Source organism: Fukomys damarensis, unplaced genomic scaffold (genome assembly GCF_012274545.1).
Source record: "Fukomys damarensis isolate Sample0158 unplaced genomic scaffold, DMR_v1.0_HiC HiC_scaffold_28, whole genome shotgun sequence".
NCBI classification, from domain to species: domain Eukaryota; kingdom Metazoa; phylum Chordata; class Mammalia; order Rodentia; family Bathyergidae; genus Fukomys; species Fukomys damarensis.
Genome location: NW_022900940.1, coordinates 30,795,024 through 30,819,430, shown reverse-complemented (window position 1 = coordinate 30,819,430; position 24,407 = coordinate 30,795,024). Strand labels below are relative to the sequence as shown.

The 24,407-nt window shown below is 37.3% G+C and overlaps 1 protein-coding gene across 1 annotated transcript in view; it reads right to left on the bottom strand.

Moving 5' to 3' along the window:
- Znf385d (zinc finger protein 385D) overlaps nucleotides 1-11,702 on the bottom strand; it is an 867,824-nt gene extending 856,122 nt beyond the window's left edge. Inside the window, exon 1 of the mRNA XM_033756963.1 lies at nucleotides 11,629-11,702. The gene's annotated coding sequence lies outside the window, so the exon portion shown is untranslated. The remainder of the gene's footprint in view (nucleotides 1-11,628) is intronic.
- Nucleotides 11,703-24,407: the final 12,705 nt, after the last annotated feature.

The window sequence follows — 24,407 nt, the reverse complement described above, 5'->3', positions numbered from 1 at the left end:
GGCGGCCAGGTTAGAAGCGCGGAACAGCTCTAAAGGAGTGAGTGGGTCGTGAGTGATACAGGAAACGGGAGGAGAAATGAATCCAGAAACCAGAAACCCTGGAAATGAGCTGGAGTGAGCTGCTTCTGGAGGCTCGCAAAACGGCTTTCCTTTGCTGCCTAGGTCCTTTATGTCCTGGTTTAAGTACAGTACCTAAAACGCCCCGTGCCTTTTTAAACACTTAACCCCAACAACCTCAGACGAGATGCACAAATTGGATACAGGCATTGCAGATATGCAGGGGAGACCCACACCTACAAACCTCGCAGGTATTTCTTCTTCCCTTCCCAGCCGATAGCCCTACCTCCACCACTGCCACACCACCTGTTGTCCTGTTCCTGCGCTTACGGATGCGTTTCTCAAACTTGAGCGGGCACAGAAATCCCCTTGGAATTCTGAAGTTCAGAGAAGTTCGAAGTGTGGTCTGAGAGTCTGCGCTCACAGAGGTTTTCAGGGGCTGTGATCTGAGAACCGCGCTTGAATTGCTTTCTCACAGATTAAGCTGCTTGTGAGAAATTGTGTGATAACTCTGTGAGGTACTGTTTTCCACTGGGTACCAGGATGCTGCGGAGGCCGAGCAATTAATAAACGCTAACACAGTACCAAAAGGATAAAATGAGTGCTATGCTCACATAGTTACTGAATTTTACTCTTCATAAAATTAGTATGAATGCTGAGCTTCACTACCAGGTAGAGGAATACTGAAAATTCACCATTTTACATGTTCTCAAAAGAAGCTCTGAAAAAAATATGTAAACAAAGACCTCCCAACAGACAGTCATTTAGAAGGAAAATGTAAGTAATATCCTCTAGGAGCAGTCTCTCCCCTTCCCAGCAAGTTGTTGACTTTCACAGATATGCAACCTTGTTCAAATACGTAGTAAGCAGTCAAACTGCTTATCAAGCAGAGAAAGGAAAGCCAGAAGAGCACATGCCAAGACGAAAAAGAAATAGAGAGATGTAGTCAATACACCAAAGTTGTGCTGCCTTTCAACCTAAGGGACTGTTGAATTTCCTGTGGCACATCCTCCCTGGCCTCATGTTTTCATCTGGCTTTAACCCTCACACTTCCAATTGAGAAAATACTCACTAAGCATTTACCATGGTAAAGCCTTTGCTTAGGTCAACAAAATCTGGCCCCGTCGATGCTTTGGAGTAGTGTTTTGACAGTAGACCATAAATGCCGAATTAGCCTGTGACGCCACAATAGAGCACCAAACAGTACCACAATGTTTAAAAGGCAGAGAGGCCTGATGGAAGGGAGGTCTTCAAGCCAGCCTTAACATGTGAGATGATTTCATCAGGCAGAGGAAAAATGGAAAGGGTTCATGTACTATTTTGCCCAGAACTCGCGGTACCTGCAGGAAGGTAGAAGAAATGGTTTGAAAGAGCAGAGAGGCCATGTTTAGTGGGGCTGTCATTTCTCACTGAGCCGTGTGTCGAGTAGGGGACCACCTTCAACCAAAGCACACCACGGTGAAAATATGACTTAATAGATTGATCGTGTGACTTAGAACCAGAAAATAGTGAGGCTGCAGGAAGCATTTATAGGTAGTGAAACCCCACGTAAAGGGTGGAGAAGGGAAGAGCAATGGTAATATTTGTGGGAAAGGAAATGTCAAGATATTAAAAGAGAAATATCACTGTGGCCAGGGATTTAGCTCAGTGGTGCCGCTGCCTGCCTCAAAAGCGTGAGGTCCTGAGTTTAATCCCTGGTACCAAACAACAAAAAAGATATCACCAAGGAATATTAATGATATGTAGCAATGACATGGAAGAGAGAAATTAGTTAAAAATACCTCTAAAGTTTTGTACCTACAGAACTAGAAAAACTGTGATGTTCATGTGAGTTAAGAAGGAATTTATGGTGGCTGGTATTACACCTGTTTGCTTGGGAAGGGCTATCAGAAACTGAATCCTCTTGGGACATGCACAGTCAGGGCTTTGAGGGATGTGTTCAGGCAGAGGTGTTTATGCAGTTGGAGACATCAGCCTTCCTCTGAGCAAATGAGTTCTGTGCATGAGCTGCATTCATTCTTGTATTTGGACACTCTGAATATAGACGTGAAATTCAGTTGTTGGAAGAATGACAGGATGTAGATGAAGTAGGATAGGGAATGAAATAAAAAGTGCTCAAGACAACAGCACGGAGCTTTATGACCTTCCCCTTCCTCAGTATTCTCGTCTGTAAAACATGCGTGAAAGTACCCTCCACGCAACGTGGTTATGAGGATTAAGGAAATAAATATACTAGTTTCTCATTCATGTTTCTTTGCACTCCCCTGTTCAGTCTAAGAGGGCAGAGACCATATGTATCATGTTAACCACTTCAGGTTTGACACAGTGTTAAGGAAGACATGAAAAATCTTTATGAACATTAATTAATTATTTTGTAAAAGAAGAAGAGACACCAGAGCACAATCAAAGGATGTAAAGGGGTGGCTAGGTAGGTTTTGTTATTCCGATGTCATAAAAATCAAGTTAGAAAAACATTTTGTCACAGAGATGGTCACTGTAATAGAGGAGACAGTAAAGGAATGTTTACATTGAGAACAATTTTGATTTCATCTTGAAAGAGGATATGGCTTAAGAGTTAATTGACTGAGTCCTAGAAAGTAATTGTACTAGTGAGATGTCAAGATTGTGAGTGGCAAAGGAATTAAAGGAAGGATAATTATTCTTTAAAGAAGCTTGACATAGAACTAAACATGAGAGAGATTGGGGCCACAAGTATGAAAGAATTGAAGAAAGATGGTTCCTCTGTAAGAAAGGCAAGGTATAAAGATATTTTGTTGATAAGGCTAAGGGACCACAGGTGTGGGAGAAAAGTTTCAGGTCAAAGAAGGGAGAACAGATTGAGCAATATCTGAAGGAGATCCAGAACTAGTGAACCAAGTGTGTAAGCAATCAATCTTAGCAAAGGGTTACCTATTCTTTAGAAGAAAGAACAAGGGAATAGAAAGAAGACATTGATATTTTAAAATGGAATGAATGAAAGTGGGAAACAAGTGCACATTATTTTGTCCCAGAAAACAGACAAGAGGTCTTCTACTGATATCTTTTGAGCAACAAGAAATATCATTATGAGTTTAACAATGGAGAAATATTTGGAGACAGTTATAATAGATATCATAGTGACTCAACAAAAGGTGGGATGGAAATTTACTAAGTCATGCGGGAACTTGCCTCCATATACATACATTTATCACAATGAAGACAATCCTAATTGTTATTACTCTCCTAGTAACATTGAAGACATAGTACAGAACTAAATAAAGCACGCAGCATGGTCTACCTAGCTCTCGTATTCAACAAAGCAGCAATTAAGGCCCATCAAGCAAGGGATTTCATGGAGTTGAACTGCAGCACATGGCCTCTGAAAAATTTCAGCCCCAGGGTGATTTGCTATGGTACCATTTGCAGTTTGTGATATCTGGCATAATTAAACTCTTGGAGCCTTAGTTTTCTCCTTTGTAAAACTCTAATACTAGGTTTTTACTATTAAAAAGCACTGGCTATGAACACAACTATGTGAAATAAAGCAGACACACACATAGCACATGGATTATTATTATTATTATTATTATTATTATTATTATTATTTGTAATAGGAATTGAACTCAGGACCTCGTGCTTGCGAGGCAGGTGGCGGCACCACTGAGCTAAATCCCCAGCCCTCACATGGATTCTTTTATATGAGAAAGTCAAATATAAATGCAGAGCAAAATAAAAAAGAAAACCATATAATAGGAAAAGGGAAACATCTTTTATAAAAGAGAAAGGGACCAAAAGATGCAGGGAAAGGGGAGGGACTCGAGGGGAAGGAGAAAAAGAATTAAGATGTGTTATGCACCTGTACGTGAACTGACCTCCCAAGAGGAATGTAATTGTTATGTACTATGAACATGTACAAATAAAAAATAACTGAAACAATGCTTGTAATAAAATGCCAAAACTGTACCGAGATGTAATCGTAGGAAGAGAAGAGTCGAGATCAAGGGAGGCATATCAGACACATCAGCAGGGCGGGCCAGAGCTATGGTTGTGGGTAAACACAGAGCCAGCGTCAGGGGTCAGTTATGTTACATATCCGTCATGGTCTGAGGCAAAGATCTGCAAAGCCCAAAAGTTTTTCATTTTATCATTACTACCTATTAATTTCATAAAATACTGAGTCTCGGTGGGTACGTTATGTTTTATGTCCATTCCCCCAGGAACCTCTTCTGCATCATTTCCCCCCTCGTGCCTTCTTCCTGTTTGATAATAATCTCCCTCTTGCTTTCATTTCATCTTTTTTATACTCCACATATTTGAGAGAATATACAATAATAAATCCTGATCTCTTATGCTTGGAAACAATTCCCTACTTAAACTCGGAGGGAAATTTCTTCAGGGTAGCTTAGAATTCAGGTGACTTTTTAAAGTAATAATTTTCAATTATAAGGCAAGGTACAACATTGCAACACAGTGAATGAAAATTATGTCTTGGAGTGGTTATGAAGTGCTGTAAACGTGTAGCTTTCTAATGATTCAGTGTTACCCACTGAAGACCTTGTACTGAGCACTGAATTTTGTTACACACCATGATGATGCATTATTTGTACCTTCTTAACCCTCATAAGATCCCTTTTCTGAGCTTAGTAAACAAAGATTCAAATTAATTCTTTGATCAGCTTCCATCTCTCTGATTATAAGGCACGTATAATTTCCTCTCTGAAACACTGACTCTAAAAGAATTAAAATAAAGTTAATAAATGTAGTCAACCCATACGCATTGTGTCTGAGACTGAGTTTCTTAGGAAACAGACCATGGGCACATGGAATTAGTATGCAGAAATATGAAATATCAGCAGAGAGAGCTTTTGAGATCAAGTTCTGTGAGAGTAAAGGACACAGGTTTTGGGTAAAGAGGGAAGCTGAATGACAAATACAGCTTTCACAGAGGCCTGTGCTGTCCCAGGAGAGCTCTGGGCTGAATCAGCCCTGCAGAGTTGTCCTGAACTGGTGACAGGGAGCCAGGTCTTCATACTTTTACACTGACCTATCATTCCTAATGATCAGAATCAAGTTCATGGCAAAATCTGTGGCACTAACTTGCTCGAGTATTTGAATATTTTATCACTTTGTGTTATAGAACACCAAGATGATTATCTGGAATGTAGCAAGTATTTTAATACACATTATTATTTGAAAGCACTGTGATATGTCCTTTGGGGAAACACAAATATATTTAAAATCATTTTGACATCATAGAAGTTAACATTAGATGTAAATCATCTGTAAAATTGGGTTAACACTAGTATCCACCCTCACAGGATAGAAATAAGGGTTAAAAACTCTACCACAAATTAAAAGTATGCTTTTTCTTTTCCCAGCTTCAAAGTGTGGCAATGAAAAGCGTTGAAAAAAATTTTAAATACAAGCATATGTACAATAAGTTCAGGATAAAAAACTATCACTTCATCAGAGAAAGGTTAATGAAGGAAAAGCAATTTAGTAGAGTCTTGAAGAAGGCAGTGAACTTTAAAAGACAAAAGCAGTAGTGAGGACAGGAGAGCATTCCCTGGAAAACAAACAGGATGAGCAAATACGAACTGCCTGGAGGCTTCGATTTTTTTTTTTTTTTTTGGACTAACAAATGAACTAATTATCAGGGATAGAGATGAAAGGTTATGAATACTGCTGAAGATTTTCAATATCTGGTTAATTATTATGATTTTATTTAGAAGGGAATGAACACCGAGAATTCTGGGAAAATTAGAAGTATGAAAAATAAGGTTTTTATGAAAATCTATGCAGAATTAAAACGGGAAGAAATCAGAAGCAAAAACAAAACCTGTTTCTTGTTCCTGCCTAACTCTAATCTTTCCCTCTAGAGGACGCTCTTCCCATAAAGCGGAGGTCCTCAAAGTGAAGTAAGTCCTGGGGCCAGAAGCATCAGCCTCACCTGACAACTTACTAAATAGATCGTGGGGCGGGCTCTGGACCCTGACTCTCCAAAGCAGAAACTGTGTGGGTCCGAGCAGGCTTTAAGGAACACTCCAGGTGATTCTGATACGTACTGAAGTGTGAGCGTCACTGTTGTAGTGTTTGAATAACATTTTTTTCTCATTAAGTTTATCGGTACATTTTAGGTATACAGTACAGTTACATTCATTACTGGGATCTTGTACCTTTAATGACAGATCTTGGTTCTCATTTCTTCCTCATACCCCTGACCTCCCTTCACCCCCTCCACCCTTCCCTAGTTACAAAGACTTTGTTTGCATTTTTTTTCTTTTCTCATATTTTTCCCCTTCTTTCCTTTCCCCTACCCTTCCCACTTCCTCTACCCCTTTGGCTCTTTTCTTCCTATTTCACATATGTACCTTCAGGGGCAAATGTCCTTCTGAAATACCCCAAAGCAATCTTTCTCTCTTTAACTCTCTTGAGACTGTGACCACTCTGTGTTACATCTTTTCAGACCATACCATCTCAGACCAAGTGACTGCAGGGAATTATGCCATATTTATCTAGGCATCAGATGTTGTTAAATAGTTTTTTAGAATAAATCTTTAATGCAAAATTTCTTCCATTTGTTTTGGATGTGGAATAGCACAGCACCAGCATGTCCGTTCTACCAGAATGAAAACAACAGGAAAAAAATCCTAAGAAAGAACTTCACAGGTGTACAAGAGAGAACACTGATTAGTATGTTTTTCTATAACCAACCAACAAGAACCCTAAAAAGCCCTTTCCTTTTATTAGTAAAACTCTGGGGTAGCAATGAAAATATTCTTAAAACTATATCAAAAAAGGTTTCAAAATAATTAGAACTTGGATATTGAGGGTGGATTGTAGTCTTATAGTCAATAGAAAAAGGTTTTGAGTTCATGCAAAGTAAGAAAAATCAATGTAATGGCTAAATATAAAAAACATATTTATTCTCTTTGGGGATTCTTTTGGATCCTTTTTGATCAATGGGTAGGAAGTTGAAAGGATGAGAGTGAACTGAAAAGACAGAGAGATTGGGGTGAGAGGATAAAAGCACTAGTTGTTGGAGCTCGGTCCCAGAATTTCTCATAAAGCAAGGTTGAGGTCTAAGAATTTGTATTGCTAACAAACCCTCAGCTCTTAGTGGTCCAGTAATCAATTAAATCCTAGCAAGCCCTCCATTTTCCATTACCACCAATGGGCACATTGTAGTCATTCCATAATCATTGGCTGGCTACACAGATATCCACAACATCCGGTTTCTGCTACATTTCTTAACAGTCCCGGTTGGTAGTGACAATTTTTACTTTTAAAATTCTCTTAACACATTATCTATACCACTCAGTCTGTATTTGTCATTCCTGTCTTATAGAAGGTTTTCCAGAGGCACTTTTGAGCTGAGGATTTCTGTGTAACTGACTTATTAAGAGAATTATCTGTGAGAAATCAGTAGGAGAGTGGAATGAGGGGAGGAGAGAGTAGAAAGCCGAGCAAGCGTGCGGTGACATCCCTATATGGCTCTTCAGCCTGTCATCGAGGGGAATCCTGGGGGGAGGAAGGAGTGCTTTTCTCTTCCCACTCACCATTCATCATCAATTAAGGGATCCTAGGAAGATGTCCATTTTCAGGCACTTCCAGCTTTCTGTAGAGCTGGACAAAATAGCTCTAGCTGCCTAAGAGCAGTTGTTTGAAAATGAACCAAGGTGTTGGCTTCCAAAAGAAACAGTAAAAACAAAACAGAGAGAACATCAGTGAAACAATAACGTACATGTTCACCTGTATTCATGATGTTTTTGTTAGCTTCCTATGGGATTTTAAATTCCTAGAAAATCAAGGAAAAGTTGTAAGTTTCTTTAGTTTGATGCATATGTATGTAATTGCCACTATTGGACCATTCTGAGAAACACAACTGGCAATTGCATATTGCATAATTCAATGCCTAGGTCTTAACTGACCAGCAATCAACAGTGGAAAAGATAGGTTGATAGTTGATAGCCTTAGTCTCCCATCCCATCAGAATCAGATGCCCCCACCTCCCACCCATGGAGACTCTCAGTTGGCCAAAGGCCATTTTTAGTGTGCCTACAATTACTGTTCTCACAGTAATTACCGTTAAGTTGTATTAATATAGACAGATAAGTCAGATAGGAATTAATAGGCAGGCAGATAGGGAAAAGTTCTGGAGAGAGTCAGTGCAAAAGATGAGAACACATCTTTTGGTGGCTGGTGGTGCATCTGAAGAAGACCAGGCCTCGAGATGGAGATGCAGGGGCCAGGCCTGCACACCTCTCTAAAGGATAAAAAGCAACTTGAGATTATACTGTAATTAGCACTACTGAGTCCAGTAAGTCCAGATGGGCGTGAGATGTCCATCTCATCAGACCAGAACTTCTGGACCCAACTCTTCCCCAAAAATGCCTTTGTTCTATGCTAGAAGCTATCGATAAGTTAAAGCCGATGATGTTAGCCATATACCCTTGCTACTTGCCTCTCTTCCCTATTGGATCAGTATTAGCTAAGTGACTATACTTGTAATACTATGTGACCCTAATTGTACCCACCTCATGATTTTGCTCTATAAAACATTCTTAGAGAAATGGCCTCTGTGGTAACCCCTTCAGGACCCCTTTTGTAGCTCAGGAGCTTTCTCCTAGTAGACCTTTCTGACACTTAACCTCCTTGTCCCTAGTAATTCATTCTTCAAAATTCAGGGGACACGAACTCAGCACATCTGACACCTAGCATGTTGGGAGCTATTTATCCTCCATCACAGCATGTTTTCCATGATTCAACCAGCTTCATTTTATTACTGTAGTCATTTATTTTAGTTAAAACTACAAAAACTATGAGACATAAGTGTGGAAAAGACACGTTGGATCTATAAAAATTAAATTTAATGCTTTTTAATTTTTCAAAATATAAATTGCCTTAAAACAAACAAACAAACAAACAAAAAACCCTGTTCTTCAATTAGGTGCCAGTGAGACAGCTGAAAAGATTGGAAAGATTGTAATAATCTGGAAGGATTGTTCACATGAGATGTCTTAATAAATATCCTTAATGTTTTATTGAAGATTAAAGAAACCCAAACTAGGGCTTGTGGTGTTTTTAATTAAGGTTTTTGGGAGCTGGAAGTAACAAATTCTATTTAAATAGCTTACACAGAATAATAGAATTATCATTCCTCTTAGCCAGAAGTCCTGAAGTAAGAAAAGCTCTGGGTTGTGAAATACAAACAGCTTCATCAAGCCATCCTATGTCATTTTCATTTTTATGCCACACCTAGACTCAAAATCACTGCAACAGAATAAGGAAGCCCATCTATATAAATCAGTCTCCAAAGGTACAAATGAGACACATGCACCCAAACTCTCATCCATGTATTATTTTTTAAGAGCAAATAATTATTTCAAAGAAGTTCCACAGGTTTCTTTTGCATCTCATAAGCCAGGAATAGGCTACATGCCTCACACCATCCACTGGGAAGGCAGAGAATCACTCAGTTCACCTGGGATGCTGAAGACACCCTGGGGAAAAAGGCTCTCAGCAGCACATGAGAGGAAGTAGCTGTTAGACAATGTGCTCCAGGCCGAGTACGCATCACAAGTTATGCAAGATAAATGATGGCAAACACTTAAGATGAGAGGAAGAATTTTAACCTACATGTAAGCATTAGTGAATGAATGTACGCTCATTTGTACTAAGTTAAAAATAAAAAGGTTTCAGTTATATATACCTTGCTCTATCTGACTTCTGCCAACCGATTCTGATTATGCCAGATAAGAAATTTTCTTATGCACTTATTAACTATTTTAAAAGTAGGCACCACGGGGTCTTACCCACAGTGTGAAGTTGTTAAGTGTTAATAACAGAGATGATTGTATATATTTGGTACAACAGGGATTCATTCAGTGCTTATTGCTTAACTATGGATATGAGTCAAGAATAGAAGAGGATAAGAGAAAGTGTTTTACTGGACTCTTACATGGATTGCCCCTACCTGGCAAAGAGGTTTAGTGCCAAGGCAATTCCTGTTCTACTTCTAGTATTAAGAGGATTATTTCTATTAATAATTTTGAAAGCTAGCAGTGGCAGAAAAGTACTATATGTTCACTAAATCATTACTTTCCCTCCTAGAAATATGAAAAAACTGCCATTTTTCCCCAGTTGCCTAGCATCTAGAAAAGGCCTTATGATTAGTTCCGGACAATGAGATGCTGACTGAAACTTGACAACAGAAAACATTGGCCTCAGATACTGGCCCCAAAACTTCCCGAAGTTTTTAGCAAATACTTTTCATTCTGCCCCTGACCTATGCTCTTCCCCCCACCCTCACCCTACCCAGGTCCTTGCAGATTTTAATCAGAGGAACAGCGGAGAATGCAAAGGTCCCAGGATGTAAGAAAACCACCACATACCTAACATCCTTTTAGAATAAACTGCTTTATGGTTAAACTCATTGAAATTATGTACTTGCTACAGCAGTTAGCACCAACACATGTATACAATAGTAAAATAGGAATATCTACAGCCTGTCTAGTGAAGAGGGGAGACCGGATTTCGAGCCTTTCCACTTGACACTTTAAAAAATTTTCCCTTTCCCAATTTTTAGTGTCTTTCTTTGTGTATTTCACTCCAGACCCTTAAAAACATTTATATTGCTGTACTGAAAAAGGAAACCATCTACTTGCAGCATGCTAAATTACAAAAGAATTTAATTTGCTTGTACTCTTCCATGTTCATTTGCATTTTAAAAGGCCTACAGAAAGACCATAATGTTTATACCTAAAGAACAAATCACTAATGGTTGAATTTCAATCATCAGAAAGAGAAAAATATATATTTCACTATGCAAATTATACCACATAAGCAATATCTTGCAGTAATTAGAATTCTACCCCTGAACAGAACTTAAATTCATACTTTGATTTTTTTTTTCTAAAATAATATGCTAAAAAAGGGCAATTGTTCTATTTAAATCTTTTTGCTTCATGGTTCTCAACCCATATTTATTTATAGCATACTAACTAAATTTTTTAAAACTAGGATGTTTTTATTGTATTTATTTCTCTATCTCATGAATTTTAAAATATCTAAAATAGCAAAGGATAATTAAGGAGAAGATTGCTTAAAATTTAACTGTACAAATGAACAATATTCACTAACGGTGTAATAAACTAAGGATTGCCTGCTTATATTCAGAAACATTTATGTCAATGTTAGTTTTCTCTGTTTTAGGCTATAAGCAATTCCAGGGCAAGAACTGTAACTTTTACTTTATTTTGTACATGTTGTACTAGACTATATATAAATATCTATTTTTAGGATTAATTTTTACCCTCTAAAATGGATGGAAAATTACACATGTATAGTATGCTATATCTGCAATTAATATGCATAAAAATAAAGAAACAACAACAATACAATAGCTGAAGTACCCCCTAAATTCCAGCAGCTTCTTGCTGAGTGCCCATTCTTGCTCATGGATGGTGAGGAAAAGGCAGGCAAAAGGGGAAAGGACAGAGGTCTTAAAATTTAAAACAAAGTCAACGAGTCTCTCCTCGCTGCAAGTGAGTCTTTTTTAGTACATATGCAGCAAACTGAGATTTCAGTTACCTTTGACATTGCTGTCCCTGTCAAAATGTCTTTCTGCTCCATCATCCAGCTCCAGTGGGAAGTGTTGGTGTTTTCATCACAGCACTGAGGAGCATGAACAGCGTCGATCCTCTGCTCTGCAGCTAAGGAGTAAGGTCCCCTTCTTCGAGGTCCATATCGTCCAACGCCAGAGCAGATGTCTGGGACTGCAGTCTCCACTCGTCACCTAAATTGGCCATCTTTGTGCAAATTTACACAAAGAGCACCTGGCAGATCAGAGCATCTCTTATCAGTTGAAAGATTACATTTTAAAACAGGTTTTTTTAGTAAAAAAATTTTAAGTAGTCAGTTGTCTTTCAAGATGGTTGAGTGGAAATCTGTCACCATAAACTATTAATGAAACAATAACATTAATTTTATTTTGTATTGACCTAAAAGAGGAAGAAATGGAAGCAGCCAAATAATTTCTCTGATGTGTCATGCATTGAATTAGGAGTTAAAATTCTTAGATCTTATTTTGTTACTTATTAAATCTGATTTTTGATATTTGTACTTATTTGGCTTTCTTGAGATTCATTATATAACCAAGTAGACCTCAACTTAAATGTAAAATGATTGTGGCAATAGCTTCCCTGTCTACTTCACATTATCTTGAAAGTTGGATACACTAACATATTTGAAAACCTTTGGGAATGGCCACTCTCGTATCTTTGTGTACTTCGCTATGGATTATAAACTCTTTGGAAAGTGTGGCAATATCCTAGCTTTCCTGGAATCTTCACAAGGTCCTGCAAGAAATAAAATTACATTAAAATACCCCTTATATTGATAATTGTCTCACTAAACTGTGACTCAGACAAGTATGCTGATATAGAGGTGAAAGTAGTATGATAAAAAGCTCTCTGGTGTACAAAAGAGTTCTAAATGTCCTCCTCTGAATATTGATGAAACACTTTCAGAGAGCAGTTCAAAACTCAGTTAATTTTGTTTTAATTAAGTACGGAAAGTCGTGATCTGCACAGAAAAGAAAATCAGGTTAAACTGGATTAAAACAGGAGTTCTCAAAATGTTCTTTCACAGGTCCACCACCAGCGCCACATTAGCATTGCCTGGGATATTAGAAATGTGAATTCCAGAGCCCCTTTCCAGATCAGAAAAACCCCACAGTAGGGGCCCACTAACCTACATTTTAAAAGCCTTAGACATGATTCCTGTGTGTGCTAAAGTTTGAGAATTAATGGTTTCAGAGATACAGTTACTATCAAGCACGCACACAGATACACACACACACACACACACACACACACACACAGAATTGGTTGCAAATATTAGTCAGCTGCTGAACATAGTAATTTGTGATTCCACTCCTGTGGCCCTCCCTTGATGATGTCTTGCCCTCAAACTCATCATCGTAGGGTTGCAGTATATGACTATTGCAACTCTACAGGTCATGTTCTCAGTGAAGACAAGAGGAAAGGAGCTGGATAAAGCCACTTGGGATTATCACGTTCACCAGAAACATAACCTCTTCCTTAGGAGGCCTCTGGTCTAAATTCTCCATACACATCATTGGCCAGGATAAAGTCTTAAGGCTGCCCTTAGCTATGGTGTGACTGAATATAGACTTTTCACATTTTATTTTGGAGGCAGATATGGGAAAAATGGAGTTGAGAATGGCTATTCGGTTAACCAGCCAAAAGCGTTCTCAAATAAATGAAGGATTATAACCTAATCCAAACATAGAAGATTTATCCTGGAAATGACAAAATCTAAGGAAAATGCAATACTAACTTTAAATACTGCATTTGAAATGCTGCCATGTGGAAGAAAGTTTTCATATTATATGAAGATTCATGAGGCAGAAACAATAGGTGGAACTTAGGGATCACAGATGTTGGCTGAACAACAACAAAAATGAATTTTCTAATGATTAAACCTATTCAAAAGAAAATAGCATACAATGGAATAGTGAGCACCTATCATTTAAAAATATATAGAGATAAATATATGTAGGAGATAATTCCTGCAGTGGATGATTTAACTATATAATTTAACTGGCTAAAAGCAAAGTGTGTTATGATAATTATAACTAATGTTTGTGTATATTTACTTTATTCATGACATTGAAATACACACTTCACATATATTATATCATTTTCTACTATAATATCTCTGAAATAAGCATTGCCATTATTCCCATTTGAAGAAACTGAGAGAGAAATAATATACTTTGCTCAGAGTCACGGTGCTAAGTTTGATCTCAAGTACTGTGACTTCAAAACTCATACTCTCTACTTTTGCAATCACCTCCTGAACTTAAAACAATCCCACAATTTCAAAAACCAAAAGCCGGATGTGGTTCTCACACCTGTAATCCAAGCACTCTGGGAGTCTGAGGCAAAAGGACCATACGTGTGAGCCCAGCCTAGAAAATTTAGCAATTGAGCAAGACTCTCCCTCAAAATAAAAATATTTTTAAAAGGGCTAGAGATGTAGCACAACGTGAAGGCCCTGGGTTCCATCCCTATTCCCACAAAAAATATGGAAGGAAGGAAAAAAGGAAGAAGGAAGGGAGGAAGGAAGGAAAAGGAAATGCAAATTCCTCATGTGTATATAAGCGCAGTTGTATACCTCATACCCTTGTAGTTACTCATACTAATAAAGGCAACTCTTTGAGTACCTATTCAAGCGATGTTAATATGCTCATGTTTCATTTGCACAGCTTCTACTTAGAATATCACTCTTCTAGAATCCAGTTCAACAATCAGAGGACCACATCCTGGTAGGTTCATTTGATTTTGCAATATTTCACTTTTGGAAAAATTTTCATTCACTTTCTCTATGTAACTCGGTGTTAAAACTGCTGGCTGCATTAAAACTTTCAGAAATAATGACTCTGTAAAGAACAAGAAACTAGAGACATTTATAGCTAAGTGGATGCACATTGAGGACATACTCCTAAGTGAAATACATAGGACAAACATTTGTAAATCCTGAATAGTTCTCTGGTGTGAAAAACTAGCAGTGTATATTTAAGGATAAAAATGTATAACTGATATCATGAAATAGGAATAAAATATCTAAAGGAGTAGGGAGGAGGGTGGGGTAAGAGAAAGGAAAAAGTATGACAAAAGGAAAAACACGCCAACAAAGTCTTTGTAAATAGGGAAGGGTGGAAAGGTTGAAGGGAAGGCAGGGGAATGGGGAAAAAATAAGAACCAAGTTACATCATGTAAAGGTACAAGATCCCAATGATGAATGTAACTGTGTTGTATATCTACACTGTACCAATAAACTTAATGGGGAAAAGATAATGCATCTTTATTTCCAAATCTTACACTAAACCTGAGAACAGTGTGGCCAATTTTGCTTAGTTCTGCCCCCAGTTTCTAAATGCCCAGAAAGGATGGCACAAGGGGAATACGATTTGTTAAATATATGAATGGATTCATAGACCTTAATCACAATAGCTTTCTGCAAAAATATATAATTTCATTCCTTAAAATGTTCTAGCCATTTTTGTGTGCCTATACACTGGCCTATACACATTTGATTACAAAGAAAATTTAACAGAACTATTTCTTTTCAAACAAGAAGCATAACTGGGTACCAGAAATAGAAAGTATTTCCACACTGAGAATTGCCACATTGGAATCACACAGGCAAAATGGATAACAAGATGAGTTTGTGTACCTGTAAATGGACTCCACTCTGAAAGCTGGGTCCAATCCTCCAGAACTGTGTCCACAAACAGTAAAAGACCATCGCGGGCAGAGACTAAGAAGTGAGTCTAGAGTCACTAATTTCTAAATATAAATCTAAGAATACAATGAACACAAAAAAGAATAAAACTATTGAAAATAAAAGACTGCCTTAGTATTTTATTCACAGAATGCTGAAGGAGAGAAAGTAGGAGATTGGTTCATTGCTTTGCTTCTTGGACAAATCCTGCCGGCCACAACTTCATTCCCACAGGTGAGAAAGAATGGCAGCCTGGGCCCCTCCCATACCTTCTCACACAACAGCTGACCTGTGCTTTCTGGCTTGTATCCTGGAGGAAGACCTGGCAGAGGCTGCTGCACACCACGAAGAAGGCATCTCTTCTCTGTTTTCCACTTTGGATAGTTTTTTTTTTTTTTTTTTCCTTTCAAAATTACTCATTTCATTAGAAAAAGTCGTGAGCAACAACAACTCAGTCTACCCAACATTCAGAATCCAGACACTGGAAAATATCAAGTTGGGGAAGAAAAAAGAAGGAGAAAGGATCTGACAGGAAAATTAAAAGCTACAGAGAAATTGAAGAGACACAACACAAAGTAGAAAGGGAAAGTGAGAGCTTGAACTTTCTCCCTGGCTTCCAGCTTGCATCTCGTAACCGTGAGCAACAACAACTCAGTCTACCCAACATTCAGAATCCAGACACTGGAAAATATCAAGTTGGGGAAGAAAAAAGAAGGAGAAAGGATCTGACAGGAAAATTAAAAGCTACAGAGAAATTGAAGAGACACAACACAAAGTAGAAAGGGAAAGTGAGAGCTTGAACTTTCTCCCTGGCTTCCAGCTTGCATCTCGTAACTCAAGGGAAAGGGAGACCTAACCTATAGAGACAAAGTGAATGCTGGAGAATCCAGAGGACCGCAGGGAGAAAAGCAGTGGAACGGACAGGCAGCTCCTATGACCGGCAGGGATCAAGAGGCATTCTGCTCTCCTTGGACTACTTCAACAGGCAACAGTTTGTGAATGTCTCCATCCAAGCAACCACCACATCCGTGGAGACAGTGAATACTGGGCACAATTCGGGGAAAGAATTGATGGTTTGAACCCAGGACTCAGAGCAGCTTGAGGAGGACAGATGTAGGCAGGGAGCAGACTGGAAAGAGATTCATTAAGGAGTTTGAGCTAAAGGACACAAGCCCCACCTGTACAGCCAGAGGCCAGGCCCCACCTGCATTGCTCTGGATTTGAGTCTCAGCATTGTAACCCTACTCCTTAGATCAGAACCACAAATTGTAGATCCCAGAAGAAAATCATTCATTCAAAAATCACAGAAATTTTTTGTATGTTTTCTTTTGCCTTCTTTCCTTTTCTCTTTCTTCTTTACTACTTTATTGAGGTTTAGGGAATTCTTTGTTTTTTTTTTTTTCCTTGCTTCCTCTTTTCAGTTTTTCTTCTTTTCTTTTTCTCTTTTGCTTTTTTTTTCCTCCCTTAACTTTTCCTCTCTTATTGTATTCTCCATATAACTTTTTTCTCCTTTTTTTCTTTGATTTCTCATTAAATTTTTGTTATCCTTATCTAATTCTATAAATATCTTTCTACTTCCCCATGAAATTCATATTAACTTTTCTCTGTTCCTTCTCACAAATATAGTTTAAGGTTTCAAATTTTTCTTCTTGTTTTTCACATTCCCATTAGTGGAAGTATAACTGTCACATTCAGAACATATTAGCTAAAAATCAGTACCTGGTTTGTCTTAATATCTATACTAGCCTTGTGGATTTCTTCTCTAGGGTGATTCTTCTGGTATGTAAATATCTAATTTGTCTTGAATGATACTACTATAGTAGATTTGCTTCATATTGCCAGAGTCTCATAATTCCTACTAATGGATCTTCTCTGTAAGCCTACACCCAGATTACCTTGTGACATTAAGAATATAAGTGTACATTGTCACAAAACTTGGTCTTGGGTAAATAACACTTCATCCTGCCCTCCCAAATTAATAAAAATGGTTGGACCTTGGGGTAGAGGCAAAGGACCATAGCTAGCCATGCTTAAAGTACATCACTGAAAAGTGACTAAAGAGATCCCTTTGCCGGCAATAATTTTTACACTCTAAGCAACTACAAACCGCAACACAGCACAAAACAAGCCAATGGGAAACAGGAGAAGACAAAGCAACAAAATGCCTCTCAAAACTCTCAGCTCCCCCAAAGCATCAAGGGAGAATAGCACATCTTACACCCAAATTACTCAAAAGGATGGCCTAGAATGTTAGAAAACAGATCAAAGATGTACTCAGCAGAATCACAGAAGCTATAACTAAACAGATAATGGAAATAATAACTAAAAGGATCCAGGAGCTTTGAGAAGACACTAATAAAAATCTAGCTGAGTAAACAAAATGATAACAAACAGGAATGACCAGTTTAGCAAAGAATTAGAGTCCATGAAGAAGTTTCAATTAGAAATTCAGGAGATTTAACATTAAAAGTACGGGCAAAAGAAGTGGCAAGTGTGAGGACAGAATTTCAGAACTAGAGGACAGTGAGGCAGAGAATCTTATATGATCTGGTTTTTCTTAGTATTTCTTTATTGCTTCTTCAATTTCTTTAATAATGGATTATTCAAACTTTTTATATCTTCTTGTTTCAACTTTGGTAGTTCATATGTATCCCTAAGAATTTATCTATTTATTCTGAATTTTCCATTTTATTTGTGTACATGTTCTCCAAGTTGTTACCACTGATCTGGATTTCAGTAGAATCTGTTGTGATTTTGCCTTTTTCACTTCTAATTGCATGGATGTGAGGTTTTATTCCCTTTTGGGGGACAGATTGGCTAAGGGTTTTTTTAGTTTGTTTATTCTTTCAAAGAACCAATTGTTCAATTCACTGATTCTTTTTATTTTTGGAGTCTTAATTTCATAAATTTCTCTTCTGAGTTTTATAATATCTTTCCTTGTACTTGCTTTAGATTTCTACTGTTCCTGTTTTTCTAGGACTTTGATGTACATCCTTAGGTTACTTATTTGAATTCAGTCTGTTTTTCTGACATGATAATTCACTATTATAAACTTCTCTCTTACGACTACTTTTATTGAGTCCCATACCTTGTGGTACGTTGTACTGACATTAACATTTAATTGCAGGAACTGTCTAATTTCTTCCCTAAATTATTCTGTGACCAAAAATATATTGTTTAATTTCCATATATTTGCATAGTTTCTGTGGTTTCTTTTGCCAATTTCTTATTTCATTGCCCTATGATCTGATAATATGCATGGAATAATTTGTTTCCTTGCCATTTACTTCAGCATGCTTTGTGGGCTATTATATGGCCTATTTAACACAATCTTGATCAAAATACCAATAGTATTCTGCACCTAAGTAGAGAAAACTATCCTAAAATTCATATGGAGTCAGAAGAGACCTAGAATAGCACAAGCAAACCCAGGAAATAAGGGCAAGGCAGGAAGCATCACAATTCTGAAGTTTAAATTATGCTACAAAGCTACAGCAATAAAAGCAGTATAATACTGGCAAAAAACAGACTTTTGTAGAAATAGAGCACAACGAAGGATGCAGAAACAACTCCAGGCACATTCAGCTACTTTACCTTTAACAAAGGGATCAAATACTTTAGCTGGAGAAAGGATAATCTCTTCAACAAATGATGCTGGGAAAACAGACTATCCACACGACAAAGATTAAACCTAGACCCATATCTCTAACTATGAGCTAAACTAAAATTAAAATGGATCAAAGATCTAAATATTAAAACAAAAGCACTTAATATACTAGAAGAGAAAATAGGTAAAACGCTTGAAAATACTGTTGTAGGCAAAGACTTCATGAACAAAACACCAGTTGCATAAAAACAATGTCAACAACAACAAAATAAACCCAGTACCAACCAAATTAGTCACAACAAGTTGGAAACCTTCTGCAAAGCAAAGGAAACAACCAATAGGGTGAAGAGACAATCCAAAGAATGGGAAATATTTTTGCCAGCTACTCCTAAGACAAAAAAATTAATAGCTAGAACACACAAAGAACTAAAGAAAATCAGATCTCCCAAAGAGCCAATCAAAATTTGGAATAGATACTTCGCAGATGAAGGTGTACAAAAGGCCAATAAATACGTGAAAATATGTTCAACTTCATAGGCCATCAGAGAAATGCAACACAGATTAAAGAACTGAAATTTCATCTTACCCCATAAAGAATAGTCGCCATGAAGAAATGAAATAATGACAAATTCTAGAAAGGATGCACGGAGAAAGGAACCCTTCTTCACTATCAGTGGGAGTATAAACTGGCAAAACTACCTTGAAAATCAATGTGGAGATTCTTCAAAAAACTAAATATAGAAATTCCTTTGATCCATCTATTCCCATCTAGGTATCTTCCCCCAAGAAGTTAAAGAAGTCATATTACACTGATACATGCATACCCATGTTTACAGTGGTACAGTTAACAGTAGCTAACTCTTGGAAGCAGCCTATGTGTTCATCAATAAATGAATGGATATAGAAAATGTGGTATTTATACACAGTGGATTTCTACTGTGCCACACAGAAGGATAAACAGGCTATTTATAGGAAAATGGATGTGTATTGAAACATAATGTTAGTGAAGTAAATCAGACACACAAGCTTAAATATGACATGGTTCTTCTTACATGAGAAATTCAATATATAAATAAATAAATGAAGTGCAAAATAAATTATAGAAAATTTGAGAAATAATAAATCATAGCAACCAGCCAAAACCCCATTCAGTTTACCTAGAGTAACACCTCCATAAGATTGACATTACTAGCCCCCTCTTACAGCTGCGTTAAAAAAAAAAAGGTATAGAAAGTTAAGTGCCTTCTCTTAATATTACAAGGTGGTAGCATAGAAGAGCTGAGATTTGAACTCTGGCCATCATATCTAGTCTCCCACATTTCTCTGATATCTTTAAAAACACTAATATCTCTAACATAGTAGCTACTAAAAGGAATCAAGAGGTATTACGCACAGAAACCAACTCCCTGTGAAGAATGTAATCATTACGTGCTGCAAACATTTACTAATAAAAATTTTAAAAAGAACAAAAGAGTGGGAGTCAGAAAATGTAAATCTGTAGAATGAATGCTTCACAACAGGAAGCAATAGCTACAGCATCCCAATTACAATCGCTTTATTGCTGTTTTTACTGTCACAATATAGAGAAAACAGTATTTATCACTTTTACCACATGTAAGTGTTCAATTCAGTAACATCACACTTATTTACACTGTTGTGCAGTTACTGCCACTATCTGCACACAACTCCTTTCATAATTTCCATAGTATTTTGTGGAGTGATGCCTCTCCTCTAACACTGAAGATGCTGACATCTCCCTCAAGACTGGGCATTTCACTATTAAAGAGAATGCTTCTGAAAATAAAGATCCTTAAAGGAAAAATATACTACAGCAAAAGATAGTTTATCCCAATCACTTACAAAAAGAACTATGGATATGAAATAATGTCCCTAGAGTGAGTATATAAAATTATGGAGAGTGTTATTTAGAAATAAATATCAATGTGAATTCAAAGCAATATAGTTGTTGGACCATTCTGCCTTTTAACATTGAAAGTGAATTTTATTTGTAAGCTATTTCTTCAAGACTGCAATAAAGTGCACTTAATAAAATTGTTAGTTGGTAACGTGATTTAACAGTTAATGCTTAAATGTCAACTAAAATCAAATACCCTAGACTCTTTACCAAGTATAATGAGCTCTGTTTTATATGTACAATGACAAGGGGGTAGATGAAGCACTTTGAGGACACAAAATGTCCCCATTCAACATTCAGGTTGACAGCTGAGAAATTACAGCAGACCCATTACTTTGAAGAACAGCAATCAGAAATAAGGTGTTTCATGCAGGACAGAAACTCTGTTATCAATTATGCAAAAAAGGCAGGGTGTGTGGCTGGGGACTTCAGGCATTGAAACGACTATGTGCATAAAAGTGGAAAGATCTGCAGATGATAGATCCATCTCTACAATGACATTATCAACTTTAGAACTTTAAAGGGAGATGGAAACTTCTGTTCCACCTTCTTCATTCAGCAATTAAGGAAACTTGTTATTCATAAAGGCCGGTTGATTTTTACATTTTTTCTATAAATGGTAATATACTGTATATGTACTTCTATGATAGTATATTTACGAAGCCTCATATTTTCAAGATTTAACAGTTTTTGTAGAACTGCTTGCTTTCCTTATAGAATTGCATTGTTTGAATTTTTTAGTCTCCTAAGAATGGGCTTTTAAATAGTATATGATTTTTAAATATTTCATTGTTTTTACTTTTACTGTTACACACAATATTCATTATTTTACAAATATCTTATTGGTGATATATACAGGAATATCTTTTGTTCATCTGCCTACTGATATAGTTTCTAGCTGGGGTGAAAAGAAATGAATAGCTTCAACTTTACAAAATAATACCACAATGCTCTCCTAAATGTTTATGTTATTTTACTGAGTGAGTAAAAATTCTCATTTCTCAGTATCTTCGCCCTCCTGAGGGTGACTGTAATTTTTTACAGTTTGGTTAGTGTAGATTGTGTCACAGGATGGTATTAATTTGCACTTAGGTTTTACTGATATTGAGCATCTTTTTATATATTCATTAGCCTTTGAAGTTTTCTTGTTTGTAAAACATGCGTGACTTCTGTCTATTCTTCTACTTGGATGTTTTTCTTTCTTATATTGATCTGTAGCAACCTTATTCATGAAACTTCTCCTTCATTAGTTGTAGATGTGACAATTATCTCTCCACCCATACCAAAACATGCCTTTCAGCTTGTTTAAATGTTGTCTTTGATAAGTAAAATGTTAAATTTAATACAACCACATTCATCATCTTTTTACTGCAATTAGTGGGGTTGCCTTGTTATGAAATCTTTCCCCACAATGATGTCATAGTGAGTGTGACCAAAGTCCCTAATTTAATTCTAGTTCTTATTAAACCATGCCAAATTCAACAATGTTTCTACTCATCTTTGTGACTTCATTAATCTCTATTCCTAAATTTGTCTTCTGCAATATAATCTGTATCTAAGGTAACCAACTAGCTGCAACATATCACAGTCCTGCAGTGGTACCCTATCTCCTGCGAGTGCTAGGTCTTTTGACCTTTCTGGTTCATTCTTCTTCTCCTTGCTTGATTCATATGGGAGGGATGAGAATTCATTCTCAGAAAGTATTTTCCAAGCTTGTGTTAATATTTTTTCCCTTGGGAAACACAAGTCAGACCAGGGAAGGTTTCTCCCTTCAAATCCCTACTCTAATGACTCAGCAGCATCTCTGGTGACAGCTGTATTCTTTCTAACAGGTCAGGCTCAGATGGTACAGCTCGCACCTGTAATGCCTCCCACCTACTGCCTTCTTTATGCTTCCAAGCTGAAGGACTCATGGCTTCCCGGTGTGATTAATACCTAGATTGTCCTACTATCCCATATTCAGCTCTCATCTCCTACATTATTAATGTGTGAAAGTCCATAACAAGTCTCTCCTGGTGTAAACACTTGGAGTATTTTCTGTTTTTTTCAACTTACATCCTGATGTAACTCTCAACTTACACGACTGATGTACTCTCCTTAATCCATGGTGTCATCTTTTAATACCAGTTACAAGACCCTTCACAACTGGCTCTTGTCTCCCTCTCTAACTGTATCTCCTGCTTCATCTTGTTCTTAGTTTGTAATACAGGAAGACCAGGCTTTATTTCCTTTCTTTTTGTATCATTCTTTGGCTTCTCTGCTGGAAGATGACAAACCAATACTAGCAACACCCTTTTGTTTTTCTTGTCTTCTTGGGAGAACTCTATTCACTCTTCAGAATTCATTTCACTCCAGCGGGTGTCCATCTCTACACCACAAAAAGAAAAGAATTAGTTCCTCTTCTTTAAGGATAGATGGGGATTCCATCAGCCTTGTACAGGGAGGAGAGAGAATTTTGGCTAAGAGTTAAGCACACAGAGACTTGAGACAGATTTTCCTTATATCAAATTTCATGTCTACTGCTAAAAGCTGGACATCCTTGCTCAAATTACTTAATCTCCCTGTACTTCATCCTGCACATCGTAAACATAATAGCACCTATCATGAAGAATCGTTGTCAAGATTTCATGAGCATTCAAAATGTTCAATACATGGCTAGATATTATTATAACCACATTGTCTCTTTTTTTGTTTAAATGTCTCTATATCTTTTTATATGTCTATGAGCTTCCTGAGGAGAGAGAGCAAAGCTTTTGTTACTATTATTCTTGTTTTGTTTAGTATCCTCTAAACTTTGTACTCCACCTTGAACCTAATAAGTGTTCCATAAATACTTGTTAAAAGGTATAAATCTGTTCCAAACATTGGGTAGGGTAGGGCCAGGAGATTGGACATCTGGAAACCTTCTCTCACCTCAACGTTCTCTTGCCACACAGAGGGTTTGCCTTTCTATTCATACACATCCAGTCTCTTCGCTCCCAAACAAGTTTGAATAGACAAATCTAGATAGATAGATAGATAGATAGATAGATAGATAGATAGATAGATAGATGATAGATAGATAGATGTTAGATAGATGATTGCCCCATTTACCTCTCTAGGACAGTGGATAAGCAGGAGCTTCGCTCAATCTGCAAAACCTCCACTATTCAGAAGATGCTAACCTTTTACAAAACATACACTAGTCTCGGGAAATAGGGGAAGGATTTTTTTCCCCTGAAAAGTTAGTAGGGAGCGAAAAACTCAGCAGGACCTCATATCCCAAATGCAAAGTGAAGGAACAAGCTGAGCCTTTCAAGACAAACAATTGACCCATGACTGTAGGAGGGCAGCCCAGAGCAGGAGCCATTGAGATGACCAGGCTCTAGAAACCTCCATCTAGACCAGGTCAGGTGAATGGCAAACATCTCTTCAGCAAACAACTTCCCAGAATATGCTATACATTACTAGTTCCTCTTAGAATAAAAGGAGCTATGAACTGGAAATTCTTAGACTCATAAAACTAGGAATGATTGCAGCTGTTTTTACATCTTTAAA